Raw genomic sequence first — 21,849 nt, 5'->3', positions numbered from 1 at the left:
GATACAGCAGTTTATACATAAAACCCGCCTAAAAACCTGACTCTGTAGAAATGAGATGCCTCGGGCAGGCAACACAATAATAAATTACAATTCAAATCTACCTTTACAAAAGGATAGAAAATGATGACCGCTGCTGCCTAGAACATCCCGTCAACCATTAAGACATTCTCTCTCCTATCTTATAAACTTTTACAATAAGGTTGTTCTTTTCCATGTATCCGAAGAAACATTATCAAGGGCAATCAGAAAATTAATTTTTAATGCTTTTCAGCCATAGATTTAATCAGTCTCTTCTGCCCCCTTCTGGGCAAATAATATCATATTCATAACTATATTTTCAAACTAAATATTAAAGGAAAAGTATGAGGGATATATCAAGCCTTTTACCAGTGCTTCAAGATACAGGCCTACGTTTTTCAGTTACACTGCTCTGACAAAAATTCCTTTTCTTTGCTTAGCTGGTTCGTTATCAAGAGGACATTACATGTATTATAAAATATACACACAGTGTAAACCCAACCTGCCATGGATGGTCATTTGGATTTTTTAAAATCTTTATGATAAATTCTAACTTAGCAGAAAACGTTAAAGGCGTTGTCCACCTATGGAGACTATTTTCTTCTTACTTATGGTAAATGCATGTATTTTTTAACTAAAATCATTTTTGCAATTGGGTTTCATTGCAAAATTTGCACTGTTCTAATTTTTAGCGCCTCTGTGTTGCAGAATGAGTTAAATTAGAATCTGTCAGTGAGCTCATTCTGACGGCATTTCTAACTATTTGCTGATTTATGACCACAGACCACATGAAAGTTGAATGTGCAGAGAAACAAAGAGCCTAGAAAAGCCAAACAGTGCAACATTTTTTGACCTCTTTAGAAAAGCCAACCAGAATTCCATGTTCACAAAAACATACGATCATTCTGTGCGCATAGAGTGTTATAGTTACCGGCAACACTTTTCCTGTTTACACCATGCTATGTGCTGCCGATGATTTTTGCACTTGTATGAACAGTTTCCCCGCTTCCCCCGCACAAGCGTTTTGCTCGTTCATTGTGTGATTGTTGGCATGTTTGCATCAGCAGATGGGGAAACGAGTGTTCTAATGAACGATTCTCAAATATTGGCTTGCCTAATTGGGCCTAAAATGTTAACGAGACTACTAAGTGCTGCAATAGAAAAACTTTTGTACTATAAAATTAAAATTACCGTAATCTATTCTACAATGTGCACCTTGTTAGATTTAGTGGCAGTTATAGGTATAAGGTATAGGTCCTTAGGATGCAGATACAGTACAATACAATTGTGGAATAGAGAGCAGAGGGCTCCCTGCTCCACCATCCAGACTGTGCATCTGGGGGTCAACTCAGTAGGCGCAAGGACATCACTAGATCCACCTGCTGCGTGGAGCCTCAGTTCACACAGCACAGACCTGAGCAGTAATAGAAGGGAACAGAGCACAGTTAGCAGTTTTTTTTTTCTTTATTGTCAGTCAATACTCACCGGAAAAAGATTCTATGGGAACATCATATTGTGTATCAGGTTATGGAGACATTACAGTTGTGCTCAAAAGTTTACATACCCGGGCATAATTTTTGCTCCAGAATAGCTGCTGGGATTTAGAAGACCCAGGTAAGAACTGGAAACTCCTACATGTTGCCCCAGTCACAGTGAAAAACTGAGCAATTGAAAAACGTATTGTCAGCCCAGAGCCCCTCCTTCCCCCTTCAAAAATGCCATTAATCAATATAAAATACATTTTAATTGCATATACATCACAAAAAAATAACATATGTGCTGGTCTCTGCTGTGGCCGCTAGGCGGCGGCCTCGCGCTTACTTTGTGGTTGATACTTGACAGAATCAGTCCTGTTTTATTTCTGGCACTTAATGTACCATGAGATCAGGAAACTATGGATTTAAATGTCTGGTTTTGATTGCTCTATTCTGAGAGTCGTGGGCGGGGGGCTGCCTGCTATTTAAACCCCTGGGTCTCTGACTTTCACTGCCAGTCATTTAGTTTTTGCTACCTGACTTCTGCTTGTGCCAAGTATGTCCGAGGTAGCCTTTTTGAGCCTGTGGCATCTGAGAGACATTACACATATACATTTTAGGTATGTACATGACTGTAAAAACGTGAAGAATTAAAACATAGCATAAAAAAAAATAAAAAAACTTTCAAAAATCAATTTTTTTCTACATTCACCTCACAAAAAATCAATATAAATCCCACAGTAATTAAACCACTTTGCTGTTACTTAAAAATGCTGCAAATTTTACATACATAAAATCTGTGGGTAAAATCGGCACCAAATACATGATGTGTGAACACAGCCTAAAGGTCCAGTAGGATTGTAACCTGAATGTGGCCCTGTATATGGCCCAGCATATTTGTAATACAAGGCTGAATATTCATCAGAAGAGTCATGTGTCTCTTCTTTAGAACAATGTTATTTTTGATCATCATGACGTATTGAAAGTACTGCAACTTAACCAACAAAGAAAACTGCATCTTACGATTAAACCAAAAGCAGGGTGCGAAAAATTACATTTTTATATCTTATTGAAAGGTCATTCAAGTGCGCCAAGCTTTCATCTACAGCTCATTTCTAAGAAAACTGAATTTTTAGGATGATACCCCTACATGCTGGGTTAATAGAATCTACAGATGACCTTACAGCCGTCTCACATAAATTCCCCATAATTGTATCATTCTGTTTAAGTTCCCAACTTGCTGGGATGTATTAGCATATTAAAATTAACTCTGCAGGCTGTAATCAATTCACCTTAATAAATGAACTTACTAGGGCAAATTTGATCAAGTTATAGTACACCCTTGTGGTGTTACCTTCATACCCCAATAGGAGATTTGATAATATTACATTTGCAGTAATCTTCCTCCACCGAGCATACTGGATAACAAATTAACCTTTTCCAAAATCCAATAAGCAGTCAAAAATAAAAATGACTTATTATCAGTTAGAGAACGCATCCATGTTTCATATGACGGTGACAACATTTTCTTGCAAATGAAGAAAAAGTGCCCAGAAAAAGATGAGACGGCCTAAACTAGCGTTTGATTTTTTTTTTCTTTGTGCAATATATTAATTTCACAGTGCGTAAGCATTCTTTGCAGATATGTAATTAGTGAGTTATAACGTTCATTATTTCTGCGAAGTAACAGTGGAAGCTTATTCCTTGAGAGAATTACATGACTTCTGTACATAAAACTGGCTAATAACAGATTACTTACTGTAACTGGCTGGTATTTGCATATACCAATATATTCTGTAGTGCTGAGTTATCGGGGAGACGTCCAGAGTAGAAAATAATTGATGTACAATAATGTGGTAAAGAGTGAAGGAGCCAAGCTGTAGATGGTAAAACAAGCTGTAGAAAAATACCACTACTAAAAAAAAAACGCTTCACCCATTTACTGCCTTCCTTTCTTTCTTCTTAGCATTAAGTGGGGAGGCTACAGGAGTGGATGCCCGGATGGGTGTGCAAAGACTAATTTAAACCCCCACTGCCACCAGTTCCTATGCAGTGCCCAGTAGGTAAGATGAGTTTATCATTGGCTGCTGCACTCTGCATAGGCAGCGACCAAGATGATGAAGCTCGCAGTATAATGAGAAAGGTTACCGCCGAAACGCGCGTCGGGGCGGACGCTCTTTGACCAGTTCCTGCTTCCCCATTAGGTATTATGAATACTATTGCTAATTCTAATTGTACACATTGGGTGCAGTGTCTCTATAATTAATTAGGCTATTTGGGCTATGTGCAATGTAATATATATGAACATTTATGTATATGTGCATGTATATTTATTTGTGCAAATTTGCATGTAGTTATATAGCTGACATGATTTTGCTATGTTCGTCTTTCTGGGCATCCTCTTTTCACATGTGCCACTAGGTGGAACTCCTCCCTTCCTTGTACCCATTTATTGTAATAAATATTTTTGCATATTTATATGACTTCCATTGTATTTTTGTGATCGTTTATGTTCCTTTTTGAGTTTCTCTAGCTAGGAATAAGGCTAGAGGTAAGATAATTTAAAAAAAGTATTAAAAAAAAGTAAAAAATATATATGGTAAATAAAAAGAACATTTTTTTAAATGTATTATTCTTTATTCTTAAAATTGTATGCAGGATTGAAAAATTGTATTTTCAAAATGTAAAAAACACAGCAGGATAAGGGGTTCAAAACTGGATTGGTGGAAGGGATTTATAATGCTAACAGTCTATGCTGGGGAGACGCAAAATATTGGCTTTGCTCTAGGAACTGGCAACCTTTTTGGGAGCAATGTGGACCTTCTTCTACCTTCTGGTATCTATGATGCTTCTTAGTAGGCCCCTTGTGACGTCAGGCATGTGTTTTACCAATCATGACAATGATGACATCGACCTATAAATCAGAAGAAGCAGTGGTCATTGCGGCTAGTAGAAGGAAGTTCACAGTGCTCCTGTCCGGTGGTCGTGGACTACCGACTTGGCTGCTGGACCAGAGTCCTGCAAATCAGTTTGCTCATCTTCAATCTACCTACAGTATCTCATATCTGTCTAATAGCAATTAATCTAAATCATATCTACAGTGCTGTGCAAATTAATTGGGACAAAGCATTTTTTTAAGTAAAATCGTAAGTTGGTTACCAGTCAGTGATTCAAACCAGTTTTAGCTGCTTTGAACAGGTGGGCTTAAAAAAATGCTTTGTCCCAATTAATTTGCACAGCAATGTATATGTTGAACTCATATCTATTTAGAAAAGATATCCAGCAACAAGTCTGGGGGAGATGATTAAAAACAATTAATTATTGAAAAAAATCTTTAAAAAGCAAAAAATAAAAAAATGAAAAAAGAAAGCTATTCACGGGAATATGTCCAACCTTATGTGTTTCGAACTGTCATGTTCTTAGTCATGGTTTACTGGTGCAGGTGAGTGCTTTAATAAAGTATAAAGAAAATGAAGCACTGTATTTATCTATCTCACATCTGCCAATCTACCTAATGTCTGTCTATCTACTTGCTTCATTTCTATCTATCTATCTATCTATCTCATATATGTACATCTAGTAAAAAAAAAAAAATGAAGCAGCACAAGCAAAAGTGAAGATATAGCTGCCAGCCCACAGCTTACAACTCACCAACCTCGTCTAGGATATAAAAAAAACGCAAAGAAAGCGGGCAGAAATCAATAGCATGTGGCAACAAAGGTTCACTTGCTCTTGAGCCAAAACATTGCCAGTTGCCACCTGTTCACATGCTCCAAAAATACATTAGTTTTTTCCATGAATATTACTATCTATCTATCTATCTGTTTATCTGTCTATCATCTATATATCATCTATTGTCCATCTCATATCTATCTATTATCTATCTATATCTATCTATCTATATCTATCTATTATCTATATATCTATTATCTATCTATCTATATCTATCTATATCTATCATCTATTATCTATCATCTATTATCTATCTACGATATTTATTAACTATCTATCTATTTTACCTATTATCCATCTATCATCTATTTATCTATCACCCAGTCATATCTATCTGCCTGACTCATGTATCTCTTATCCGTCCATTCATCCTTCTCCTAATTTTTACCTCAGGGAAAGTAGCTACTCTGAGCAGGCAGTGTGGGGGAGCACACATATCACAGAGTGCTCCATTTCTGCACAATCCGGTATTATATTTCTATTACTCGCCATAATGTGACTTTAGACCCAAACAGAAATGACTTTTACCTCAGACTTTCCCCCCCAGTTGGTCACAGAAGCCATTACAGCCAGTGACACACACATCTGCTCCCTGATGGTCACATGACACTGGCTCTCTGATATCACAGGCTGATGAGGGCAGGGAAATTGCAACCAATCAGATTCCAGCTTTCATTTTTGAGGCGTTTTTACAAAAAAAAAAAAAAAAGAGCTGGGCCCTGATTTATTGCTATGGGCAACTGCTTTCCTCTTCCTCACCATCCGTCTTTCTGTCTATCACTAGATTTTATATATTCCCCATAAAGCGCCCCCTAAGCCATCAAAATAATGTACAAGCCATCCCACCATGTTGCGGCAACCCTTGTGGGACAGTCTGAGTAGGGACTGAGTAGGGACTGTCCCACAAGGCTTGCCGTGGCGTGGCGGGATGGCTTGTACATTATTTTGATCAAAATCATGTTTACTAAATACCCTTATTATTATTATTACCTTTATGCATTATTTGCAGTTTATTTTTTACTTTAGGATATTTGTGTTTTTTGCTTTTTGTTTTCCAAATTATATGGGAAATAAGGTCGATTTATGTCACATGTTGTAGTAAAAAATGAAGTACACGATATGTCTCACAAAATGGTGAATGGGTAAAATAAATTTGACACAACTTTTCAGTCACCATTTCACTTCCTTACGTTACCTCACAGATGGCCGACATGTATTGCACTTGCAAATGTGACCCCGGCCTAAATATCTGGCACCGATGAAATAAAAAAGCTTACACTCGTGTCCCGTGACAGCGCCATTCCCGCCATGTTGGCATTCGTGATCCCGGGGCCCTTGTGCGATTGCAAGAAACGTGATGCCCGGCGCCCAATCACCGCTGGCGTCACTGTCTTCGCCTTCGTACAAACTGAACATGAAGAGGAAGTCAGAGATCAGCTGCAGCCCGGACTTCCTCTTCAGGTTCAATTTGACAGAAGGCGGTGACAGATACGCCAGCGCTGATTTGGCACCAGCCACCGCGTGACATGCAACCGCACGAGAGCCCCGGAACCAGGACTGTCAACACCACTTGAACAGGAAGTGAGCATAGGCTTTATTGGAGCCAAACATTTAGATCGAGAAGGGGCTGTCCTAGTAATGGACAATCCCTTTAATCTGGACCAAATCGCAAACTCTATTTGCTTAAATGCAGCCCAAAATTTCCAATGACCCTCCACCGACCTTCACTGTTCCTGCAAACCCACCTTGTTGTGCAACTCTCCATCCCTTTGACGGGGCCCATTATATACATTTGTGGCCAAAAGTATTGACACCCCTGCAGTTTTGTCAGATAATACTCAGTTTCTTCCTGAAAATGATTGCAAACACAAATTCTTTGGTATTATTATCTTCATTTAATTTGTCTTAAATTAAAAAACACAAAAGACAATGAAGCAAAACATTGATCATTTCACACAAAACTCCAAAAATGGGCCAGACAAAAGTATTGGCACCTCAGCCTAATACTTGGTTGCACAACCTTTAGCCAAAATAACTGCGACCAACCGCTTCCGGTAACTATCAATGAGTTTCTTACAATGCTCTGCTGGAATTTTAGACCATTCTTCTTTGGCAAACTGCTCCAGGTCCCTGATATTTGAAGGGTGCCTTCTCCAAACTGCCATTTTTAGATCTCTCCACAGGTGTTCTATGGGATTCAGGTCTGGACTCATTGCTGGCCACCTTAGAAGTCTCCAGTGCTTTCTCTCAAACCATTTCCTAGTGCTTTTTGAAGTGTGTTTTGTGTCATTGTCCTGCTGGAAGACCCATGACCTCTGAGGGAGACCCAGCTTTCTCACACTGGGCCCTACATTATGCTGCAAAATTTGTTGGTAGTCTTCAGACTTCATAATGCCATGCACACGGTCAAGCAGTCCAGTGCCAGAGGCAGCAAAGAAACCCCAAAACATCAGGGAAACTCCACCATGTTTGACTGTAGGGACCATGTTCTTTTCTTTGAATGCCTCTTTTTTTTCTCCTGTAAACTCTATGTTGATGCCTTTGCCCAAAAAGCTCTACTTTTGTCTCATCTGACCAGAGAACATTCTTCCAAAAAGGTTTTAGGCTTTTTCAGGTAAGTTTTGGCAAACTCCAGCCTGGCTTTTTTATGTCTCGGGGTAAGAAGTGGGGTTTTCCTGGGTCTCCTACCATACAGTCCCTTTTCATTCAGACGCCCACGGATAGTACGGGTTGACACTGTTGTACCCTCGGACTGCAGGGCAGCTTGAACTTGTTTGGATGTTAGTCAAGATTCTTTATCCAACATCCGCACAATCTTGCGTTGAAATCTCTTGTCAATTTTTCTTTTCCGTTCACATCTAGGGAGGTTAGCCACAGTGCCATAGGCTTTATGCTTCTTGATGACACTGCGCACGGTAGACACAGGAACATTCAGGTCTTTGGAGATGGACTTGTAGCCTTGAGATTGCTCATGCTTCCTCACAATTTGGTTCTCAAGTCCTCAGACAGTTCTTTGGTCTTCTTTCTTTTCTCCATGCTCAATGTGGTACACACAAGGGCACAGGACAGAGGTTGAGTCCACTTTAATCCATGTCAACTGGCTGCAAGTGTGATTTAGTTATTGCCAATACCTGTTAGGTGCCACAGGTAAGTTACAGGTGCTGTTAATGACACAAATTAGAGAAGCATCACATGATTTTTCGAACAGTGCCAATACTTTTGTCCACCCTCTTTTTTATGTTTGGTGTGGAATTATATCCAATTTGGCTTTAGGACAATTCTTTTTGTGTTTTTTCATTTAAGACAAATTAAATTAAGATAATAATACCAAAGAATGTGTTTGCAATTATTTTCAGGAGGAAACTGAGTATTATCTGACAGAATTGCACGGGTGTCAATACTTTTGGCCACAACTGTATGGAGCATAATATGGGGCCCATTATACACTGGAGCATCATATTGGGCCCATTATATATGGAGCATCATATGGGGACATCATATACTGGAGCATCATATGGGGTCCATCATATACTGGAGCATTATATGGGGCCATCATTTACTGTAGCATCATATGGGGTCCATCATATACTGGATCATTATATGGGGCCATCATTTACTGGAGCATCATATGGGGACATCATATACTGGAGCAGCATATGGGGTCCATCATATAGGGCCTATCATATACTGTAGCATCATATGGGGCCCATCATATACTGGAGCATCATATGGGGCCATCATATACTGTAGCATCATATGGGGCCCATCATATACTGGAGCATCATATGGGGCCCATCATATACTGGAGCATCATATGGGGCCAATCATATACTGGAGCATCATATGGGGCCAATCATATACTGGAGCATCATATGTGGCCATCACATACTAGAGCATCATATGGGGCCAATCATACACTGGAGCATTATGGGACCCATCATAAACTGGAGCATTATATGGGGCCCATTATATACTGGAACATTATATGGGACCCATCATATACTGAAGCATTATATGGGGCCCATCATATACAATATGGAGCATTTTATGGGACCCATCATATACTGGAGCATTATATGGGGCCCATCATATACTATATGGAGTACTACATGGGGCTCATTATGTATGGAGCAATATATGGGGCCCAACATATACTGGAGCATTATATGGGGCCCATCATATACTATATGGAGCATAATATGGGGATCATTATGTATGGAGCAATATATGGGGCCCAACATATACTGGAGCATTATATGGGGCCCATCATATACTATATGGAGCATAATATGGGGCTCATTATGTATGGAGCAAAATATGGGGCCCATCATATACTGTATGGAGCATTATATGGGGCCCATTATGTATGAAGCAATATATGGGGCCAATCATATACTGGAGCATTATATGGGGCCCATCATATACTATATGGAGCATAATATGGGGCTCATTATGTATGGAGCATTATATGGGGCCCATCGTATACTATATGGAGCATTATATTGGGCCCATTATGTATGTTCCAAAAGACATACTGATAGGGAATTTAGATTGTGAGCCCCATCGGGGACAGTGATGATGATGTGTGCAAAACTGTAAAGCGCTGCGGAATATGTTAGCGCTATATAAAAAAAATAAAGAAGAAAAAAATAAAGTATGTAGCCTTATATGGGGCTCATTATATAGGGAGCAATATATGGGGTCCATCATATAATGGAGCATTATATGGGGCCCATCATATACTATATGGAGCATTATATGGGGCTCATTATGTATGGAGCAATATATGGGGCCCATCATATACTATATGGAACATTATATGGGGCCCATTATGTATGTAGCCTTATATGGGGCTCATTATGTAGGGAGCAATATATTGGGTCCATCATATTCTCGAGCATTATATGGGCCCATATCTGTTCATATATTTTATTTTCAGTTACCAGGGTAGATCTTCACAATAACATTCGGGGGAAAGTTTAAACCAAAATTATCTTGTGGCTTTCAAGGGTCTTGTTGAGGCTGCAACATTCAATAGCATTTTCGATAATTGAAGCTCAGTTGTGGCTCAGCAGGAATCCTCCCATATGTGTTCTTGTGTAACTGTTAACAAAGATGCATTACCGAGTGTGGGTGATGAGGTAGCAATCTGATAAGTATGAGCAGAATCTACAGCAATTAGGAGACAAAAACACAGCCAATGTTATTGAGTCCCAAGCACTAGGAAAGATGTAGCAGGGTTTTATATTCGCGCATCCTATTATCTATCACATGCACATAGTTTATTCATTATCACTTGTCACCAGATCCATGAAATTTTCATATATTATTCCTCATTACCCTCTGTGTATTATGCTTATGTCTATAGGCTACAATAGATATAAAAGTGTGCAAGCAAAATAGTGTGTTTGTATCAATTGGAAGGACAAAACAATTGCACACAAAATGCCACCAGGGGTCAGAAAAATGATTACAGCAAGCTCCAAAAGTTAGGAACTGGTTATAACACATTTAAAAACTAAACCCATGTCCAACTATAGACAAGAAGCTTGTGTTAACCCTACCTCCAATCGCCAGTAAGCATAGCATGCCATCATTGGTTGCCTAGTAGTCACAACAGCATGTCTTATTTCCTCAGTAGTCAGAGTCATCTCCCCAAATCTCAATATGTCAATACAGCACCTTCACCTTCCCAGTAGTCACAGCCAGGGTCAGAACCAGGTTCATGAGACCTTTTGGGCGACTGAGTCCTAGTGCGCCCCTCTTCACTTTTTATTTTTCTTCCTCACCATCCAAGAGCTATCACTATTTAATTATTTTTGTTGATTGCATTGTTTTAAGGCTTATTTTTGGGGTGTGTGCTGTAGATTTCCTCATTACCAATGTGGGTCTCATATGAGTTTCTGATCTTTTTATTCCATTTTTTTATACAGGAAAGATATATATCTTTGTACCGTGTTAGCCAGTAGATAAAAGAATATTTAGAATTAAGAGTCCTCAGTGGTTGATAACTTTTAATAGCTAACTGAAAAGATGGTAACACATTGCATGCTTTCGAGACTAGTCAGGTTTAGCCTGATGAAGAGACCTGAGTAGTCTCGAAAGCTTGGAATGTGTTACCACCTTTTCAGTTAGCCATTAAAAGATATCAACCACTGAGGATTCGCAATTCTAAATATTCTTCTATTCCATTTTTGGGGATCATTCATCACATGGGATAACAATTACACTGCTTTATCAGTTTGGACAGTCACACACACTAAAATAGAAAATATGCCAACTTTTTAATGTTTTGTATGTTTTATTTACATTCCAAGAAAAGGGGCCTAGTATGAACTGTGATAACTTTTTGTTTAAAATAATATTTTTCATTTTTTAACTACTTTTTTTCATTTGCCCTTATAGGGGATTTCACCCAGGGATCACTGGATTCCTTGTACAATATACTGCTGTCCATTTGCAATCTGATTAAAATTCAGACAGCCCAAGGACGATTTACTGTATATTTAGCACTTTTTCAGGCAGATTACAGAGCAGATCTGCCTGAAAAAGAAGTTGTATGCGCAGACCTTCAGCCGGCCTAATCCGTAAGAGGCGTGCCACTTATGTCATGACTCTGGACAGGATGGTTCCGCCTCCATCCTGGTCAGGTCAAGGTTAATTTTAGTTAGCCTCTCTTTGGTTTTGGGGCGGCTATTTAATGTTGGCAGTTCCTGGATTTGGTGTCGGTGATACTTCCGTATACTCGGTTTGTGGTTGCTGACCCAGGTTTCCTCATCCGCAAACATGTGCCTCTGTGCTTTGCTGTTTTGCTGTGTATGACCCGGTTTTGTCCCCTGACTTTTGCTTCTGCATCCTGCTTTGTACTGCCCTGTCCCTCCTGGTTATCTGACCCCTTGGCTTGTCTCCAATTACTCTTTGTATTATCCCTAGGTACTACGCTATCATCTGGCTTTGACCCTCAGCTCTCCTTGACGTTTACTGTCTGTGCCCTGCACTCTGCGAATGTCATCCGAGTGCGGTTCGATTTTTTACTCGGACCCGTAGACTTGGATAGCCAAGTGCGATTCTATTATCGGACACAAATCGTGCATGGATGCTGCGATTATTTCCTCAGTCCTAGGAAAAAGTCAAACGTGCACGGCCTCATTGAGCAACATTGGTACAAGTGTGATCCAACGTTTTGATGGAATGAACTCAAACCAAAACTACTGTCGCCTACACAGAGCCTTAATAAGTCATCAATATCGTAGTTCTGGAAATTTGTTTGTTGTGATTTTCTCCACATTAGTGATAATTTTTTTTCATCAATATTAGTAATATAGTAACATAACAATACAATAGTAACTTTTATCTGATACATAGGTTACATAGTATTTTTTATTAATATGGAGGAAGGTAGGTAAAGAAGCTGGGATGTAACAGACAGGCTTTTAAATGGAAGGAATAGGTCTTGGTTATAGAACAAAAGAACTCATTTTATCACTCGGCTTTACCGTTTTAGAATATGGCTTCTGGAGAGCGGAACCTCATGACAAATGAGAGCCATACAGTGTTTTATTGCCTCTGTAAATCACTGAACTGACAGCAGGTAATAAGAATGCTTTTGAGTGTTTTTTTTTAAAGTTTGCTGGAACATATGAAATATCATGTTAGTTTACGTTACAATTGGACTTTACCCAGTGTTTACGGCCAATCCTGGAACAATATTACACCACAACAACTGACTATATTAATTAGATTTTTTTTTATTACTATGTCAAAATCTGTACATTTACAAATGACAAAAAATAACATCAATACAATAACCATCAAACCCATCATCAGATAATTGTCATCAATAGGTCACCTTAATCTTGAAAATGGGCCACATAGATCATCAGATGTTCATTTATCAGATTTCTATAACATGTGGCAGTAAGGTATAAATAATTGTTATTTATTTCTTACAATTAAAAGGTAGAAATAAACTGATATGAAAAATTACAAATAATTTCAAATACACTCTCCAACATTAAAATTGCAACACCAAGAAGGAAATGTCTTGGAGTTATGCAAATCACAGGATGAATAGACATTGATATAAAAATTATGCTAAAAAGGAGACAGCATTTTTAAAACATCTCAATTTATTTTATTTAGTGCAGAAATCCCCACACTTATGCACCTTGGCTGCTATCAATGATGGTATTAACGGTTGTTTGAGGAATGTTCTGCTGTGCTGAATGCGCTTGGGCAAATCATCAAAATCCACTGCTGGCAGCTCATTTTGCAATTACCAATTGATGTTGTCCAAGATGAGCCTGATGAGCAACAAGTCAGGAGAAGCTGCAGGCCATGGTAGCACGTTGATGACACACAGACAACATGTGGCCTGGCGTCAAGTGTATATGCATGTATATATATAAATATATACTGTAAATAAATATTTATACAGTATGCATCTAAACAAGTCGAACTATTGAAAAAAATAATATGTCATAAAACAAGAAATAATATTTATGGCTAATGCTAAATATTGTAGTATCGCTTCTCTCTACAGCATGCAAAATACATTCTATGCCTGTAGCTGTCAGTTTATGGTGGGAGTTTGTAGGCCTGCAACAATGGGTCCACAAGGGTCTTCCTCTTCACCTTGTTCCTTCTCCAGTGATTGCTCTCTTTGCATGATGTGTCCAAAGTATCCAAGTCATAGCTTATTGACCCATGCTTTGAGTGTCATGTGTGGCTGGGTTTGTTCCAAAATTGATTTGTCTATTCTTCTTGCCTTCCATGATATTGACAACATCCTTCTCCAGCACATTTCAAAGGCATCAATTCTTCTTCTGTCTTGTTTCTTTATCAACCAGTTTTCGCATCCATGTTACTACAGAAAAGACCAAACTATGTTCGAGCTGCTTCTTAGTCAACAGTAAAATGTTCCTCGAATTGAAGACCTTGTCCAGTAACTTCATTGTTGATTTGCCCATAGCTATTCTCCTACTGACTTCCGGAGTCGTTGCTGCTTCTTGAGGGATCAACCAAGTAAGCTTAACAACTTCCAGTTTGTCACCGTCCATCTCAAATGTGTCTCGGTCATACCTGGCAGTAGTCAATAAATTTGTCTTCCTTGTGTTCAGTAGCAGTCCTCATATACTGTATATTATAATATAAGGTGTTTGTAATGTTTTGGACTTAATGTTTCAGCATGACAACATGTCTGCTAAACTAAGCTGTCCTTGTGATCCGCTGATCGCAGGTTCGGCCACCGAAGACTTGGGTGTAATTAGCTATTGAGTCTGGTTATAAACTAGGGATTCTGTCACGCCCTGGACAAATTTCAGTTATTATTATGGACATACAGGTAATAGAATGGTTAAACCACCTAACCTGTATGCGCATTATAGCTGCGGTATAAATGTTGAGAAAAGCAGTTTTGTTATATGTTAATTATTTCTTCCAGGTTCCGGGGCATGCAATGTCTGGTAGAAATCCCTGCCTCCTCTCTTCATTATAATAGCACCCCCCCATGCATGCCACACTAACCTGTGACGTGCAGTTGCGGCTCTGTAATCCCGCGCACGCGCCGTACACTTGCGCGGAATGTGAACCTTATGCGCCCTTCTATGGGCAGAGTCTTCTGCGCAGGCAAGTCTTTGCTACTGCGCAGTGATCAATCTAGTCATATTAGCCAAGTGGGGTGTAGTCATCAGGAATGCATTTAGGACCATGCCTACTTGGCTTAAAACACTAGGTTTACATACAAGGAAAAGGAGGCCATATCTCAGAAATAGAAAGGTGCAGGAACAAACAGAAAAACAACGCTGGATTCAGGAAAACAGCGGCTTATACACCAGGTAAAAAATACATAATGATGGCAAGTGACAGATATTCTTTAAATGTAATGTTATATAATGTGGAATAAAATAATTCATAAATGGGACTATATTCTTTAAATGTAATGTTATATGATGCGGAATGAAATAATTCATAAATGGGACTTGTCTGCTAGAGTAAAAGATGGTCTTACTTAGCCGGAATCCACTCTACCCAACAGTACCCCCCCCTCTCGTCCAGATGCCCTAATAGAGCAAACAGAATGGGGGAGGAGGGGGACGTAGCTGCAGTTTCTCTATCTTAGTGAATGCAACATTTTCATTCTGTGAGAGGGGATGAAAGTATACACGTCCGCTAGTGAACATTTACAGATGTCCGTTAATTTTTTTTTTTTTCAATGTCACATCTAATTAAAAAAAATTGTGTTTTAAATACAAGTTTATAAAATGGGAAACAGAAAAGAAAAAGGACAAGTGGTAAGTAAAAAAGCCAAGTTTTAAAAAATCCTCAAAACCCTTAGTACATATGATAGGTGCTGTATCTAGACTCGTTGGGCGCATGTGTTCCTTGGAAACTGGACGATACATCTACAGCTGCAAAATTAAAAGTGTAACGGAGCAAGTCTGTGGAGTAGAAATACATGAAGCGTTGTCGACTACAAATATCACTTGCATCACTGGGCTGAAAAATGTAAATGTCACACAGAATAGTAGCAACAGTTTAGCAAATGCTGGAATTGTGCAAATATCAAAAAATGGAAAATAAAACTTATAGGATGGCAGCACGGACCAGAATAACCTCATGATTGGAAATATTTCACAAAGAAATAATACAGAAAGCTTATCAATATGATTGTTATTGTGATTTCCACCATGTACGTTCACCGCACATCTCACATCTAAAAGGAAACCACTGCTTTACCTATTTTCTGGACTGCACTACCATAATGTCTACTTGCAAGGCGGAAGGCATTGCCAAGGGCGAAGTCAGCTGTGAAAATGCACACAAATTCTGTACATTATTAGCATTTAGGAAGGTCTATTACATATGGACTTACCTAATACAGGATAAAACTCAGGATCAGTACATGATAAGTAATGTAGAGTGGCATGTAAAAGTTTGGACACCCCTGGTCAAAATTACCGTTATCCATCAATTACTGTTGTAATCAAGTTCCAAAAAAATTCAAGCTGTCCTGCAGGCTCAGGGTGCATCAGTGTCGGTGAGAAACTGTCTGTGATGACACCTATGGTGTCACTGGCGCTGCCTAGGGGGCGCTATCAGAGGGCACGTGAACGAGCTCAGGGAGTGCAGGAACAGGGCACGTAGTGAGCAAGGACCTGGGACTATTGCAGTGAGCACAGGACCTGGCACTAAGCAGTCACTTGACCAGGGGATGGCGTCACCGCACATGAGTAGAGGGAAGGAAACTGCGCACGCAGAGTGCAGGGCACAGACAGTAAACATGGTCAAGAGGAGCCGAAGGTCAAAAGCCAGACGAGAGAGAGCGTAGTACCTAGGGATAAGACAAAGAGTAAACAGAGACAAGCCAAGGGGGACAGATAACCATGAGGGACAGAACAGTACAAAGCAGGATGCAGAGGCAAAAGTCAGGGGACAAACCAAGTTATACACAGCAAAGCACAGAGGCACAAGATTTACGGACGAGTAACCTGGGTCAGCAACCACAAACCGAGTATACGGAAGTATCACCGACACTGAACCCAGGAACTACCAGCATTAAATAGCCATCCCAGAACCAAAGAGAGGTGGGCTGAAATTAACCCTGAACTGACCAGGATGGAGGGGGAACCATCCTGTCCAGAGTCATAACACTATCCCTCAACATTTGAATGAAATGAAATGCTATGGCAGGAGACCCAGGAGGACCCCACCGCTGACACAGAGACATGAAAAAGCTAGACTGCAGTTTGCCACAATCCTTCTGAGAAAGGGTCTTGTTGGCAGATAAGTCCAAGATTTAGCTTTTTGATAAAGCATATTATTCTTAAGTTTACCAAAAATGAAATGAGGCCTACAAAGAGAAAAACACAGTATCTACAGTGAAATATGGAGGAGGTTCAAAGATGTTTCGGGGTAGTGTTGCTGCCTCTGGCACTGGGCATGAAATCTGAAGATTACCAAAGGATTTTGGGTAGCAACGTAGTGCCCAGTGTCAGAAATCTGGGTTTGCGTCCAAGGTCATGGGTCTTCCAGCAGGACAATGGCCCAAAACATACTTCAAGACTCTCCCAGAAATGGATGGAAACAAAATGCTGAAGAGTTCTGAAGCGGCCAGCAATAAATCCAGATCTAAGGCTATGTGCACACGGTGCAGATTCTGCTGCAGATCCGCAGCGTTTCAGGCTCTGTGGGTCCGCAGCAGATTTAGGTGCGTTGTATAGTACCATTGTTTTCAAAGGTAAACTGAAAAACGCTGTGCACATGCTGCGGATTTTTCCGCGCTGATTTGCTGCGGGTTCAAATCCACAGCATGTCAATTCTTTGTGTGGATTCCGCTGCGGTTTTACACCTTCTCCATTGTAGAGGTGTGAAACCGAAGGGCTAAACCGCAGGCTAATCCGCAGGTCTTTTGACCTGAGAATTTACCTGCGGATTTTTCCAAATCCGCGTGGAAAAATCCACAGGACCTAAAACTACGTGTGCACATAGCCTAAATCCTATTGAACACCTGTGGGGAGATCTTAAAATTGCTGTTGGGAGAAGGCACCTTTTAAATATCAAATATGTGAGACCGGGAGCCGTTTGCAAAACCCTGACCTAAACTCAATTGAGCATCTCTGGAGAGACCTGAAAATGGCTGTCCACCAACGTTCACCATCCAACCTGATGGAACTGGAGAGGATCTGCAAGGAAGAATGGCGGAGGATCCCCAAATCCAGGGGTGAAAAACTTGTTGCATCATTCCCAAGAAGACTCATGGCTGTACTAGCTCAAAAGGGTGCGTCTACTCAACACTGAGCAAAGGGTCTGAATAATTATGACCGTGTGATATTTCAGTTTTTCTTTTTTAATAAATTTGCAAAAAAAATTCTACATTTCTGCTTTTTTTCATTCAAGATGGGGTGAAGAGTGTACATTAATGAGGAAAAAATGAACTTTTTTGAATTTACCAAATGGCTGCAATGAAACAAAAATTGATAAATTAAAGGGGTTTGATTACTTTCCGTACCCACAGTATGATCTTAGGGGGAAAAAACTGAACATATTAGGGTAACGATGTAGAAAAGGGGGTGGTTATATCTGTATAACGAGACAGCAAGCCATTAGAAAGAGAATGTTTAGGAGAATCTTTAACATACTTCCTGGCATGTGAAGATAAAAAAAATGAAGTTAATCTGCAGTAAAAAGTAAGTAAAGAATTGAAGTTTGATTGCCATACGGAGAGACAAAGGTGAACACAATTTACGGGTACGGGTGTGCTCATCCATTGTTCTAAATGTGAAATCTTTCAGTGCTACAGTTACTGTCTGACATGATTTAACAACAGTAATTCCTTGTTTAACGATGTCAAAGGTTTTCGGGGAATTGACTGTATTTCACCAACAATATATTTCTTCTTGATTACCAAGTGGTTAAAATGATTTTAAACCAAGACAGCAAAATAAAGCAGTAATAAAATCAATAAAAGGTGCTTAAAACATTCCTCCTATTAGGTAATGGCATTTAAAGTATCCGTAGCTTGTAATAGCACTTAGGATATGCCCAAAAATCAATGTGCTAAATTACTTATTGAACTAGTTAATTTGAACATTGAGTTTTATACCTATATTGATAAAACAGACAAAAGAGATCGCCCCTGCCCTGCATTACTCTGATACTAAGAGCGATGACGCCCTCTGCTGGACATCACATCATCATCCCTCACTATCAAATGTGCCAATTCATTTTCCTGCCTCGAGATTTTAACCATGCGTCCCTGGATTTTTTTAAATCAGATTTATACGAGAAAAAAAAAACATGAGAAAAAAATACACAATCTCAAAAAAATTCTAAAATTACCATTGACTATTGACGCTTCAGAGAGAAGATTTTAAACCTTAACAAGTAGGTTAAAAAAAAGTTTCAATAAATATTATAAATACATTTTCTTTACATTTTGTTGACTAATTATCCAGTTTCTATAAGGGCTGTTTGACAACTAATATGGCCACCGAACAAGATCCCAGAAAAGCTGTCACCAAACTTTTCCAAAACTACAAAATGACAATTTTTCTTCCATTATTAATTTGTTTCTGCTGCTTGAAAGGAGTCAGAGTAAGAGAGGTAACAACTGCTATGGTCACATATCTACATGAATGAGTAAAATTGCCTTTTAAAGGGTATTTTGTCCAAACATGTCACAAAGATATAGAGAAATCCAGGAACTTGGGCACCAAATGTCCTCCTTTTGGTAACTTTATTGGTGTAGAAAAACCACAACGTTTTGGCCACACAGGGTCTTTATCAAGCCATAGAAAAAGAGCTATGCAAGTTATCACAAGTAGAGATGAGCAGACCCAAATGTAAAAGTTCTGTGTTTGTACAGGACACTTAGTGCCAGGTGCTATACTCTGAAAACTGACTTCTCCCGGCAGTTCGTTGTAATGTTCAGGGTTCCGGGAGAAGTCCGGGAGGAGAGAGAGACCTGAACTTTGGAATAAAATTTGTGTCGCATACCAGAATCCAAACTTCCACAGTTCTGCTCATCCCTAATCACAAGGATATGCCAAAACAGTGTGACCATTGGGTCCAAACTGCTGGACACTGCTGCCACCTTGCAAGGGACTGTAAGGGTGTGTGCACATGCTGCGGATTCTGCTGCGGTTCCGCAGCGGATCTGGCCGCTGCGGATCCGCAGCAGTTTTTGCTGCGGTGTACAGTACCATAATATCCTATGGATATTAAAAATCGCAGTGCAGATTTCTTACGCATGAAGTTTCGGCTATGTGTTCATGTGTTTTCAACAAGGAGAGAGGAGAAAGCTGCTACTTGACTCCCTTATCTTATCTACAAACTAAAGAATCAGACTTTGAAGTGTTAACTTCCTGACCCTTCTCTCATGTAACATCATCTGTCCGGGGAGAGTTGGGAGGCCTCCATACACATCAGCTGATGCTCATCCAATGTGTATGGGGGCCAGAGAGCTATGTATTGACCAAAAGCTATTCCTTCTGACTCTCCCATACACATGCACCCTCGGCTCAATAGAGTATCCATGTTTTTTTAATAAAAAAAAAGCGTAATGCCACTGTAAGACATCTCTGGTGGTAGCTTTTCTCCTGTGAGAACAAAGAATCAGGTATGTTGAAATACAACATGATCTACCCGTCAATATCCTAAAATCTACCATTGGTGTAGAGTCAGAATTAGAAAGTTGTTAGATCTCACCACAAGTATAGGTTTCTGACAAAGCCAATCAGTGTTATATGAGCACAACAACAATTTTCCTGTATTTTCAAGACTTCTTTATACTCGGTATCAAGGTTGTAGCTTGACTTTCCTTGAAAGCTTTACTGCCTCTAGCCCCTTCTAAATACCCTGGCAAATGAAAAGTGTCTTCTCTGTGCCCCCTCTGGCACTCATCACCAGGGGGCACAAGTTTGGGAAGCCCCCCCCCCAGCTGCACCCCTGTGGTAGTGTATCTAAAACACCATACATCTCCCTTTAAGGCAGAGAGAACAATTTAACTGTAAGGATCATTGATCCTCGTTTGCCTGCAGATAAATAAAAATATTGAGAAAAACATTTAGCAAGAGTCGATTTTAAATATATTTTTGTTGTTTTACACTTATGAAGGTCTACAAAGTAAAGCGTAATAGAATGATCATCACATTCAGGAAAATACAAGACGACGGCTTATCGTTATTCAAGCCTAACACAAAACACATATGTCAATAGCGCAAGTGATCTTAAGTCAATAGACGTTTACTGCTCCAGCAGACCTTTTTACAATGATTTGTCCTTACCTGAAAGTCTTATTGATTTCCCTGCCGGGCCAGGCCCTTGTTATCATTACCATATTTGAGCTGTAAATAAATATATACATAAAGTACATCAATGCAACATTCATTACAGAAAATGGTTAGGACGCCAGTTAAACAACTAATTTACCATAACCCAGATCTCCACCTCCCTCACCAGACCCATTTGTGAGATAGTCACTTATCAGCATTGATCCAGTATTGAAGAACAGATACAGTAAATTCAGGGAAGTAAGGAAGAAAGGAAGTAAAAAAAGGAAGGGAGGGAGGAAGGAAGGAAGGAAGGAAGGAAGGAAGGAAGGAAGGAAGGGAGGGAGGAAGGAAGGGAGGGAGGAAGGAAGGGAGGAAGGAAAAAAAGGAAGGGAGGAAGGAAGGAAGGGAGGATGGAAGGGAGGGAGGAAGGAAGAAAGGGAGGGAGGGTGGAAGGAAAAAAAGGGAGGAAGGAAGGAAGGGAGGAAGGGAGGAAGGAAGGAAGACAGAAAGAGAAAGAAAGGAAGGCAGAAAGGGAAAGAGAAAGGAAGGAAGAAGGAAAGAGAAAGGAAGGAAGAAGGAAAGAGAAAGGAAGGAAGAAGGAAAGAGAAAGGAAGAAGGAAAGAGAAAGGAAGAAAATGCTAGATAAATATGAAAGATAAAAGGAATGAAGGAATAGAGAAAAAAAGGAAAGAAAAAATAAGAAAGGAAGATAGAAGGAAGGAAAGATATAAAATGATAGCTAAATATGAATGAAGAAGAAAAAGAGAGAGGAAAAAATAGAAAGATAGGAAGAAAGAGGAAAGAAAGAAAATGCTACAAAAATATGAAAAAAATAAAGATGAAAGGAATGA

This window comes from Dendrobates tinctorius, unplaced genomic scaffold, assembly GCF_039654945.1.
Source record: "Dendrobates tinctorius isolate UK_male_01 unplaced genomic scaffold, ASM3965494v1 ptg000009l, whole genome shotgun sequence".
NCBI classification, from domain to species: domain Eukaryota; kingdom Metazoa; phylum Chordata; class Amphibia; order Anura; family Dendrobatidae; genus Dendrobates; species Dendrobates tinctorius.
Note: the sequence above shows the minus strand (reverse complement) of the source record.